The following is a 13,554-nucleotide window of genomic DNA, read 5'->3' on the forward strand; positions in this document are numbered from 1 at the left end:
ACTTTTTGATATAATGGGGATACAATGGTAAGACATGGAAATTTTCAATATATTTGATCAAGTGTATGCCCTTGCACTACTGCATTTTATCTGACCCATTTCACTTTCAGCGTCATTTGCGTGAAATTCAAACGCAACACTGACTAAGATCATGATTTTAATTTTCATTCTTAAAATAATTAAACACTGTGAATTTCACTAAAATAATGTTAAAATGTTGTTTCTGTTCACACCAATCATCATTACAAAATTGTTGAAATTGGAAAAAATAATTTCATCAGTTGCCTTTATTGGGGGGGGGGGGTGTAAGTGATGAGTTTGTAATTTACACATTTATGTTTCATAATAATTTATGTTACTATGCTGGTGAATAAATTCGTTTTATGTATAATCAGGTTTACTTGTATTATAATTGATATTTTAGTACTAATTTAAGAAAACAAGAAGAAACATTATATCAATATAATCAAGAATTTATTTTAATAATCAACTTTACAAATACTATAGAGATTGCTTTTCTGTGACAAACTGTTCAACACGACTAGTGTTTTCTGATTTTTAGTATTTTTCAGTCATAATGTGGAATTTATGGAAATTGACAATTCTTCTTGCACACTGCATGTTCTTCTCTTCTGTCTTTTTGATATTAGGAGGTAGTCCAGTTGATCAGAAAACCAATACCTGAAATGATGAATATATAATATCAATTTCAAATTTCATTTCAATAGATTAGATATCAATGCAAATTATTATAATAGGTTACATTAGTATCATTATCAAAATGATATTTAAAAACAACAAACTATACATGAAGTTGAAGTTAGTGAGTAAAAGAAATATTTATATAGTACCTACTTTTTATCAACATCCCAACAAGTGTTTTCAGTGGACCATCTACTGCCTAAGTGACCCTGAAAAGGAATAATGTGTCATAAATAGCTAGCTATTGTGTTCAAGATAACATGAAAATGAAACATTTCTCTATTATTGGGCTTTTTAATGGCGGTTTCAATTTCAGTGATTTAACAACAGGCATAATCAAATGTTTATTCTTTAAAATGTGTGGAAATTCAGTTTGAACACACTTTAATTTTGTCTTAAATAAAATTAATTAGTATAGATTTTCATAAAAGAAAACTTAATAAAATAACACATTTCGATTTACTTAAACAACATTACGATCTTGTCTATAATCATCATATTATCATTCCAGATCCTCACAGTAATCTTTGTAGTGCTAGCACATACAGTGTTTGGCCATGGACTTTTTATTGTGTACTTTGAACACGGAGGAAATGCGATCTAATATTATCGCGATATGAGACCAGTAAAAAGCTACAATGAGCCTCAATGCTCTTTATGATCAAAACTAGCGAAACGCAGAACAATTACTTTGCCTGACTGAGTCACCAAACTGATGTTTAAACACAATATTACATGAAAACAAATGTAAACAAGTAAATAAAATCGAAGCCGACGAATTTCACTTCGTTTCCGTTCCATCCAACAATATTAAATATTATAAAACAATATCTAGGGGAAGTACAGATAAATCCTACCTTGTTCAGTTGAATCCTATGCCGATATCTGTCCACGCTGGTTGTAAACGAGTTAAATTCCGAGATGTATCACTGAATTCCACATGTTTATTCTGATCACAGCTGCAAGCGCCGATGTGACGTAGTCAGCCTTGACACGTCATCAGACGACTTAGGAATTTCATGATTTTGTTAGATATAAAGAATAGTTTATGATTTTATTTCAGTACACCTTTCTTGAACCATTCAAACCCAATAATTAATCATATTCATTTTGGTAGATGTTTGTTAATTACCGAAATACCCATATCTCGTAAAATCTCATGAATAAGGGGCGGGGCTTATGCAAATTTTTCTAAATCACACGTGGTAGAATTCTTAGACCTTCCTTAACATAGCTGAGTATGGTTTACTATTCATGATAGTTTTGTTTCATCATATTTAAGATGTATGTATATCAAGGGAATTTTTTTTATATATCGAAGTTGTCGACTTGCGATACAAAAGACGTTATTTTAGCAGTTTTACAATAGTGTGTATTATTTACACAATTAACTAGCTTGCATTTGTCATTTTTATTATATAAACAATTGTAAACGGTTTGTTCCCGTTTTGCACACATTTGAATTCTAGGTATCGAAAAAATGTGTGCGAAACGGGAATTTGATCAGGTGGATAATTGCTTAATTGCTATAGTCTATATCACAATTCCTGTGAGGGCAATTGACAATAAAATAAATAAAACATATCTACTCGCAATTGAAATTTACATGTAATTTATGTTACAATATAACTTGCATAAAATCACATTTACATAATAATTGACATCCATATTCATAAATTTGATTTCAAACATCAATTTGGTCATGAACAATTTCATTATTTTTTTTAAACAAGAAAGATTATTGCAAAAGTGTTGAATATGTAGCGCCTTTGTTTAACTTACTGCCGATAGGAAGTACATGTACATGCTAAAAGTTTTAAGAGAATCTGTTAATATTTAATTATTGCTTTTGCTGACATAGATGGAAGAAATGTGTCTAGTGAAAACGCTGCTAAATATTTTTCATTTATGTTTTGTTATATCTTGAATAATCGAAGAAAATGGACAAACTGTATGATGATAAATAGGCAATTTTATATGCATGCTTCAAAAACTGTAAAGATTATTTCACAAAACCTATCAAAAGTATTCCTAATTCATGCATTTTCAACTTTTTTCAGTTTGAGGAACATCGCATCAATATTAAAATATTATTTTTGTCAGATTTTTTTTTATGTATTTAACCTTCGATTTGAAAAACTAGAAAGTGACCCGCCATATACTAAAGCGGTGATGTCATAAAAACTACTGTCAAGGTCGCTACTTCAAACATCATTACATTGAAATATTTTGTGATAAAGATCTGTTTTCTTTCATAATATTCTTTCTGTTGATACCAAACAATCAATTATAAATATGCGTTTTACATAATTTGCAACTCAATTGTAAAAAGAGACACGGAGTACCCCATATGACTGTCTATGTAGTTTTCCCCTTCATCATATAATGATCCATTGAATCAGCTTCCAATTGGCTTTGGACCAGCAATTTTTCCTAATTCATTTGGTTTTATATTTAAGGTAAATGGACACAAAATGCAAAAGTCAATTCATCTAATCTTTTTTAATAAATCATTATTTTTATTTCATCAACCGAAAAATCAAAGTACTGAAGTACTGAAAGCCGGGCTCTTTGGGTGTGTCTTTATGCATATTGTGTAGTAAAGACTGAAACATCTCTCTCTCTCCATCTCTCTCTCTCTCTCTCTCTCTCTCTCTCTCTCTCTCTCTCTCTCTCATGCTTTTAATGTCGGCAAAGCGTCAGAGAGCTACCAAATTTTGTAAGCAGCTATAAACAAAAATATGTCTGTCTAGTAGAAAAAAGTTCAACAGTTGCTGCCTTGAATTTTGCAACAAGCGTTATACATATTCAATTCCCATTTCTGCAACGCGCAGCAAAGTAGTTCATGGAAATTCATGCGCATTGTGTCCAAAATGCATAGTCTTGTTTATAAAACACATTATTAATAAGAAAATAAAAAAAGATAGACAATTCTTTCGAAATTAAAAAAGAAGAAACAAAATGCCAACACTTTTGACAAAACGTGGCTCTTTGTGTAACTATTTGGTATAGCGGAAGCTTTTACTTTGACGCTGTTTGGTTTTTTGTTTACTTTTGCTATTTATAGTAACATTGGCGATTGGCCTGCCTACAGCCAGGCCACGAGGTTATAAAACTTTTTTGAGTACGATCTCGTACTCCAAATCTATGGAGGGTAATCGTGTTCAAAAATCCAGACATGTTAACTTGTAAATCCGAATATGCAATCGTGTTGATGTGTGAGCCTGAGCATGAATATGTGTAATTCTGATCGTGTAACCTATAAAACTCGGGCATAAACACGTGTAAGATTTGACTCAGTTCCTTCGCATGATGCACTTTTTGCAACTTTATTGTTTACATTAGTTAATTAAACCTTCAACTTTGCACACTTTCAATCCGTAGTTTCTGCATTTGTAACTTCAGGCTCGGCAATAGCACATCTGACATGATACAAATTGACAAATGTAAAGTCTACATGTTTGTCGAATTTTGACATGACCTTATATGGAAACAGTGACGTCACTGATAGAAAAGGGCTAGCTGCAGGTAAAGGCATACCGTAATCGCCGGAATAGGGACGGAATAAAAAAAAATATTAGGTAAGCGGCGGCGGGCAGCCTATAATCATATTATCTCTGGATATCAACATTTCATAGAGTATTATTTTTCGGAAAATTAAATTATGAGATTGGTGTACATTTTATCAAGAGAATGTATAAAAGATGCGAGTAAAGAATTCGATCGGCTTCAGATATCCTCTTAGAACTGAAAAAAAACTACATTTAATGACTTTGTTTGAATACACATGTATAAAGATATATTATACGCATTTTATTCATAGGCGTCTGAACCGGGAGGGGGGGGGGTGGGCTATGGGCGGGGGACTTAGCCCCCCCCCCCCCCCCCATTTTTGCCAAGTTAGACCTAACCATTAGGAACATAGCAACAGGGAGGATTCAACCACCACCCCCCCTCCTTTTTCCTCGCAACAAACAAAATTGTTCCTTAAAAGACCTCAAAGAGAATGAAATATAAATAGTGATATTGAAAATTAGAGTCATAGTAGGTATACTAGCACCCCCCCCCCACCACCACCACCACCACGGATTAGGAATGTCATGATTTTTGGGGGGGGGGGGGAATGGGCAGGTAAGATTGGAGTTATTGGTATACCCTCCCCCACGGATTAGAATTTCTATGATTACGGGAATTCTTGTCAATATTTTTTATGATTAGTTTAGCCCCCCCCCCCTTTCAATTTGCTTCCGACGCCACTGTTATTAGAGTACATGCAACAAATTGTTAGGCTAAAGTATAGGCCTCGCCTGAATTATGAAAATATCTCCAAATGCATCCTTATCGCTACCACAAAGTTGTGACAAGACCCCCCCCCCCCCACCACCAAAGCGAAAAATTACACGGGGTCCGTCAGCTGAGTTGCAAAGTTATCGATAAGAAAAACAAACTATTAGTATTTAAAGACATTGGTTTTGAGATTGTGATTACCCGGTAATACGAGACATAAGAAGCGACACCCTCTTTAAAAAAAATGAATAAAAATTCCAAAGGTAAGGTTAACTGTCGTGAAATTAAAATGTGTATAAATTATTTTAAGAAATGTTTCTTTGCATTGTCGGCAATATATAGCCTAAGGGGAAAAAAGCCTATCATGCAGGTAAAAATTGACATTTTTTTAAAATTATTTTAAGCAATTATTACGGGATTGAATATGACGTCCTGAATGTCGGTTCAATACAGACTCACTTTGTGAAGTTGGCTGATAAAAATTTTCTGGAGAGCTACATGTAGCATAATACAGCTTTACAGCTACTTGTGAACTAGCTGCAGGTCTGTAGCTCCCTGTCTAAAACTACAGATGGACGATTTTTGAGCTACAGTGCCTCCCATAGTAAAACTTCAATTTATGGCGCACAAAAATATACGCTAGTTTTTTTTTTTATTATTATTGAAGATTGTGTTACTATTAATTTATCTTTCACTTACACAACAACAAAAAGAATAAATACATGTAAAGTAACATAAATTTTTCCGCGAAAAATTACCAAATCCTTGCAGGTCGTTTATTCTAACTAATTCAGAAAAATAACAAGAGTAAAAATGGGGTACTCTATATGCAATGTTCAACAGCTGATATTTTTATAAATTATCAGAAATCAAAATCTTAGCAATTTGCATACTTCTGATATATATGTATAAATGATCTGCAAAAGAACAACTTCCTATCTTGAAAACTGTTCGAGGAGTTATCGGTACAATAAGGGTACCTTTTTGACAGCCACTCGCCCGTCTGCAATTTTTACTATTTCAATAATCGGAAACCTGGTTAAAAATTCACTCTCAACATTCTTAGAATTCAGAAGCAATGGAGTTACATGGGACCTCACGGCGGTCTTCGAACCCCACACCGCTCAAAATATATATTTACCCCCTTAGGAAATTTCTTGATCCGTCTCATTTCTAGAAAAGAGTACGCATTTACTTATATTCCAGTTTAAATTACATGTCAATTTTTTTAGAGATATAAAGTATTAGGCATTTCCTTTTATAATACCATGAGAATTATATTACGGAAATTAGCGCATTCGTCACATCGGCAACGATTTTTTTTTCTACATAAACCTCTTCCTGTTTGGTCCAGTTTCAATCATACCTCAATTTTTTTTCTAAAAATAATACCGGTGTTTTCGATAGAAAAGGTGTCGTTCATTAAAAGCTTATTACAACAGTTTAGCTGAATATTATGTTTATTTTTCGTTCATTCCGGTCCGGCGGTTACGGCATGCCTTTTCCCGGAGCAAGGCAGTTGCCATATAAGGTCATGTCAAAATTCGACAAACTTGTAGACTTTACATTTGTCAGTTTGTATCATGTCAGATGTGCTATTGCCGAGCCTGAAGTTACAAATGCAGAAACTACGGATTGAAAGTGTGCAAAGTGGAAGGTTTAATTAACCAATGTAAACAATAAAGTTGCAAAATGTGCATCATGCGAAGGAACTGAGTCAAATCTTACACGTGTTTATGCCCGAGTTTTATAGGTTACACGAACAGAATTACACATATTCATGCTCAGGCTCACACATCAACACGATTGCATATTCGGATTTACAAGTTAACGTGTCTGGATTTTTGAACACGATTACCCTCCATACAAATCGTACTCCGTGCTCCATATCGTACTCCTACTCAAGATATCGAGGATATAAAACTTTTTCATACTCCTACTCGTACTCCGGCTGAGTACAAAAATGCGATTTTCTGAGTAAGCTTTGAAGCTTTCTCAAAGTCGTACTCAAGACATTTAATCTAAATGAAATGCAGTGCAAACATATAATATTGTTCATATTGTAACATTGCTGTATTATACGCTCTAATTTAATCATATTTACATGTATATGAATTAAAATGGAAAGTTTTTACCATTTTATTAATGACATATCTAGATATAAAGGAGGTGAATTTAAGAGTAAGGGCGAACTGCAACCAAGATAATCAAAATAACTTTTAGATAGATTGCTTCATTAATTAATGTACATATACATGTATAACTACGTACAAAATACTACCGTTGAATAGCTCGACTTTTTAAGAATTCTGTTTTTTGTCAAATACGACCCATACACCCCATCATTTAAAACAAAGAAATCAATGTACATATATCGTTATAAATCAATTTCAATCAGATGTACTTGCTGGGTCCATTTTTTGATTATAGTGAAAATGTAGGTTAGTTCTAAACATTACAAAGGATGGGGATGCATAAAAGTCTAACGCTTTCTATTACTTACTTATTAATCAATTATCATTTATGTTGCAATTGCATGCCACAAAACTTGGAAAGGGAAACATTTTATAGAATAAGCGGTAAATCAGTGGCGGAGTAAAGGAGGTCGCACCCGGCGTCCCCCCCCCCCCCACAGCCCTAAAAAAAATTGTCCAAATAAAGTTAAATCATACTCCTTCTGGCAAAGAAAATGTACAACTTGTGAGTCTTAATTATCTTTTTTTTTTAACTTGGGGGATTTCTCTACATTAGACTGTTTCAATGGTGCAATATTCAGAAAACGCGTGTGTTCAATGGTGTAACTAAAAATCCCAGGAAAAAACATTTTGGTTACGCTGTCCTTGGGTTCAAATATGACCAGTCACCTATATACCCACCTTTAAGTAATTGGTAATACTAACTAGTGTTTTAACGACTCTTCCATTGTTATTTTAATATAAGCTGGTATATATAGTTATCTTTTATTAAAACTTCATTAATTTACATTGTCCTATTGAGTTTGGTTTTTAAACTGATTAATTTACAGTCATTCGAAAGAAAAAAAATAAAAGGATATGTTTCTTGGATTTCTACAAGACAGAGGAATTTGATGACTGTAGGTCTTAAATCTACAAACCTTTAAAAATTGTAAATAATTTTATTACTTTAAGTATACCGGTAATCACGAGAAGAAATATCTCATACGTCTATTTAAAGACTTCCTTTTTACCCTACAAAATCTCTAGACTCCTGGAGCTTCTGGGGCCTGCTTTGCCCCCTGGGTCACCAACAGGACTTTGCCCTGGACCATCTGGAGGCCACAATGCGGCCTCTCTAGACTCCCTGTCTTATACTGACGCCCCCTCTATCTTCACATTCTGGATCTACCCCTGGAACTAAATATTTTTAGGAGGAGTTGGTTTTGGTGTGTGTGAGTGGGGGGGGGGGGGTGGGCGAATCCCACGTCATGTGGTTTATCTATACGATTCTTGTTTTTTTTTAAATTTTCATAAAACAGTTACTGTCTGCATGTGGAAAATATTGGCTTATAAATCGCCTTTCCTCTGTAGTGTCAAAACCGCTGTGAAATTTAGAGTAATTTTGAACAAGGTTCGTTTCTTTTTATCTCCAAATATCGATAATAAAAACCTATTTTGAAAGTTAACAAAAAGCAATCATACTTGGAAATATAGAAAGTAATCAAGAATCAGCAGTAAGTAATTAAAACGCAGGTTAAAGGGCGTTAGATGTAAACATAAAGATAATATTTCGAATTTTTAAGTTTTGTATTGGCAATATTTTTAAAATTATGACGTACATATTTGGCTTCCTAGGTGATCATACATACAACATGTAGCTGCAGAGATCTAGATGTGTTCTTTGTCTAATATAGGCTGCAACTTCTTTTTAATTTTACTGCGGGAAGGTAGAGTATCCATTCCGAACCATCTACCAGTATTTGATTTTTATTTTCCAAATATTAAAGAAATTTTACCATGGAACATCACATACCTTACGATCTTTATTATTTATTTCGAATTAAAACATCGAGAGCATAGACATGTCTAAGTATACGTAAGGTGAAATGCATTGTTTGGTTTAACATTTGATTATAAACGCTCGAATATAAGGATGGTGGGTCCCGGTGACCACATAGTCTTAAGTATTATATTAGTATCTTTCTACAAATAAAATTTGGTGTTATGACATCAAATTTTATACTTAAATACACAGTTATGGAAAAACATTATGTATAATCGACGTATATATTCTGCTTGAGAATTCGGGTAATTTACAGCTAATTTAAAGCTTGTTTATGTAAAAAAAAAAAAAAAGAAAAAAAAAACTTAAATCAATCAAAACCCGCATGATAAAAGCTAGAATTTATGAGAGAGAGAGAGAGAGAGAGAGAGAGAGAGAGAGAGATTTGAAGGGGATTATTGTTATTCTATGCAATCGATTGAAAATACATGTACTACTTGAAATAGCTTCTTCGCATTTTCATGTGAGAGATTTTTTTCTATATAGCTTAGCTGTGGGAATATTCATCTCTCAAATTGTTTAATTTTATTAGCAAGTAACTATTTAGATAATTCATATAGCTATTCTTTTTTTATCTAAAGTGACCAAATATCTATGTCAAATGCATCAAAATTAACACATGTATTTCGAATTTTAAAGATGAATAGGAAAAGGCTTGCTCAAAAATATCAATGGACTTATCTTAAGTAACTTAAGATTAAAAATGACACAGTATGTATAGATAAATTCTAAACACAAATTTCAAGCCTTGACTAAGTGAGAAAAACTTGAACCATCAATAAAAACCCACAAAAAAGGGGTACAGCAACTTTAGTACACAGTTTCCTATAACACGTTGTTTCGGTTTAACGTGGTCCTCAAATTGGAAATTTCAAAAATATTTCAATTAGTGAATTTTCTTAAACTCTCGTGCACATTCCCAAAAATATTAAAATGAGAAACTTTATGTGTGTCCTTGGCTTTTGGCATATGTTCATTGATGCAATTCCAACACCCACCCCCACCCCACCCCTTCAAGATATTAGATGTTTTTTTCTCACAAGAATTTTAAAAGGCAAATATAGTACTAAGTATGTTGCAATTAAATTGGAATACCCGTATAATTTCCTTAGTGTATACTATATGAGTGTGAAAATAAACGGATTTCTCAGTATTTTTGTGATTTTCCCAAGTATATGTTTCTATTTTTGAATTAAACTCTTCTCTGTTTTCCCTAATACAGGGACTGCTCACTAAATATCTAAAGAGATATCCACTTGGGGGCAGTGACTTTCCAGTTTTGTATTGGCGTCGTTTCTGACCTTTTCCTGGCATGTAAAATATCAAAATCGTATAAAAGCCAGGAAAACTTAAGATATATCGAACTAAATTCTATGTTGAAATACTCTCTTCATATCCGTGTAAATTCTTACTTCTTTCTTTTATAATCATATCGTTCCTTACAACATAATTATACTGAATCATCACATGCATGAATCACTATCTGAGTCTCATATGAGAGAGAGAGAGAGAGAGAGAGAGAGAGAGAGATTTGACATAAACACAATTTGTTGATAATTTTACCAATTACACTGGATTTATCGTCTCTGTTGCTCAAAAATTCATAAGTTATAGATGCAGACACATCTCCATGCTTGCAGATGGAGAAGGTAATATGTACATGTAAATGATGTGTTACATTTTGTTGATAAATAATTAATCTGAATATATGTACAGTTTGCCTACATGCCAGGACTATTTACATGAATTACCTCTGTCTTTCTTCAGAGACGTAAAATTTCATCGATCGGCTTTTGGAGCATACTCCAAATAGTACTCAGCGGAGAACGTACTCCAAAACTTTTATAACCTCGGTTTTTAAAGTCGTACTCAGTGGAGCACATACTCGGAGTACGGAGTATGAGTATGAGTACGAGTATGAAAAAAGTTTTATAACCTCGGGGCCAGGACTCTGCTTTCAGCAGAGCCCGGCTAAAATTGATGATAGTTATTAGTTATTAGACCTAAAACACAACAAAATATCTGTATTCTTCTTGTTTTATCGTTAAGGCACTGATAAAACACAGGTAAAAATCCAGGTAAAATCTTTGACCGAAAGCAGACTATAATTGCTATCACAACACAATTCACACCTATTGTTCTATACCCAATTTTCAAATGTGTGCAAAACGGGAACACACCTTGTAAACACCCCCACCCCAATAACCCAAATCAGATAGGGGGGGAAAAGTAATACTCAAATGTACTTGTTAAAACCGCAAAAATGCAAAATGTATCAATCCGGAGGGGATTTTTAAGATGCCTTTTCCATTAAACTTTTATAAACCTTTTATTTATAAAACTGTTTCAAATAGGTTAGGGGTTCTTAGACCATGTATATGTTATTTATATAGTAGATTTTTTTCGATTTCAGTTGGTTGCTGTTTAACTCATAGTAAGATTATTTTATATAAATGATACAGTGATATGATAAAAAAGAAGCATACTTATCATTCGGCAGACGTATGCGGGCATGTATATACTGTACCCTGCCCCTGCATTCTATAAATAAATGAATTTTACACGAATATTGGAATTAATTTCGTTCAATTAATATGTACGAGTGTGCCTCAATATCGTCTACAATGCATTTAATTGTCATATATTTGGTTTCTGAAACCTCTTAAATCTGCCTCTTTCATATCAACAGTTTCTCTAAAATTTCATTATGTTAAGAAGTGTGTAGGCATTTGTTCTACTTTCATTAATATACACTGTTATGAACAACCTGAACTATGCACATTCAGTGGTATAGTATATAAATAGTGCCTGTTTGGGAGGGTAACAGTTGAAATTGACACCCCGAGAAAACCATTGTCAACCGACGCGAAGCGGAGGTTGACAATGGTTTTCGAGGGGTGTCAATTTCAACTGTTATCCTCCCAAACAGGCACTATTTATTTTGTTATACTGAATGTCTTAATTTTTAAGAAAATTCTACTGCTTTTATATAGGAATAACGTGAATTCTACAGCGAACCGTACGCGCATAATTTTCGCGCATGTAACAATTTTTAATGTTACCCGTTGCTAAGTGCGTTGCTAACGCTGAGGGTAATAGAAAAGATTGTTATACTTTCATGTTAAATACTGAAATCTGATTGGTTTAGACGCAGTTCATAATTTTTTCTTTTCCAGCCTTTGGAGCATAACTGGTAGGGGTCTCTATAGTGACTTTATTCTGAGTCCCCTATTAACTCATTGTGTAAATTAAATGTTGCATATTTTTTTTCTTATATGTACATGTATTTAATGACATAAACTGAATACATAGATATTAGATATATTCGTTATATAACAATACTATTGTTTCTTACATTTCAATATTCTAAATGCAATGTATGAAAGCTGGAATAATCCAAGGGTGACCCGGCATTTTGGAAAATAAGTGGTAGGGCTTTATATGGACACTTTATTCTCAGTCCCCTACTTACCCACAAAAATGTTTGCTTCCAGCATTTCTCCATGTAAGCTCAATATAATTGTTTATCATATATAACTACTTGGTTTCTTTGAAATATAAGCTTTGAGCGTTAATTCTCTGAATATACGAAATTGTCGTTAATGTTTCCTTCAGGAAATGTAATGTAAGTAGGGATTGTGTGCAACAAATCAATGTAATAAATACTCTCTCTCTCTCTCTCTCTCTCTTTCTCTCTCTCTCTCTTTTCAAGCCGTGTGTTGTATAAAGAAACTTGAATAAAATAAGATGTTCATCATTTATCATTTATCTCTCTAGAAATCTGATAAAAATATATTTAAAACGTGAGATCTTATAAGATTTGCAATGTTTTAATCTTTAACATATGCCACGTAAAGAACACGAGTGTACACGTACTTGAAGGCACTTAGTTGGATCAACTCATTTGCAAATCACAATAATTCTTACTCATGGCTCCATACACTGATTGGGCACTTCAGAGTTTTTTTCAGTTTTGATGTTTGATGTTTTTTTCCCACAATTAACATCCCTACATTAAAATTATCAAAAAACAACAGGCTGCATCAAAGAGCTATAAGTACATGGAATTGATTTTTTCGGGGATTATTTCCTGGATGAAAATTATACAACATATTGTTTGTGTGGATACATGTATATATCACAGGTGTAAGATTAATCATATATTAATCATAAAAAAATTGAAACAGAAATTTATTCCTTTTGGCTTTACCATTGTTTACACTACATTATACTCACACAGTTAATCCCTTGACCGAGATTAGCTTATTCCGGAAGAAATGCATGTAGCTCCCATGTCAGATTATTTCGTTTTACTACGTAGGTTAGGGTAATACTTTTAAAATTACTGTGAAAACTTTATTTTGAACGACAAACTATCCTAATTTGGTATGATCAACAATGCACGCATTATTACTTGTATAGCATTGTTTCAATTTAATAGTTTATATTCATCTTCTTTCCACCAATATTGCATGCATGTATGTATCTTCATTTTGTGAATTTCCTCGGCCGTTTTTCTGGTTCCTACGATCTTTATCAGCCAAA

The 13,554-nt window shown here is 33.2% G+C and overlaps 1 long non-coding RNA gene across 1 annotated transcript; it reads right to left on the reverse strand.

Moving 5' to 3' along the window:
* Positions 1-473: 473 nt before the first annotated feature.
* LOC128158404 (uncharacterized) lies at positions 474-1,680 on the reverse strand. Its single transcript, XR_008239977.1, has 3 exons — positions 1,560-1,680; positions 856-911; positions 474-681 (listed from the first exon to the last, which is right to left on the reverse strand). It is a non-coding gene; the product is annotated as an uncharacterized LOC128158404 (long non-coding RNA).
* Positions 1,681-13,554: the final 11,874 nt, after the last annotated feature.

The sequence above is a fragment of the Crassostrea angulata genome, chromosome 8, assembly GCF_025612915.1.
Source record: "Crassostrea angulata isolate pt1a10 chromosome 8, ASM2561291v2, whole genome shotgun sequence".
Taxonomy (NCBI): domain Eukaryota; kingdom Metazoa; phylum Mollusca; class Bivalvia; order Ostreida; family Ostreidae; genus Magallana; species Magallana angulata.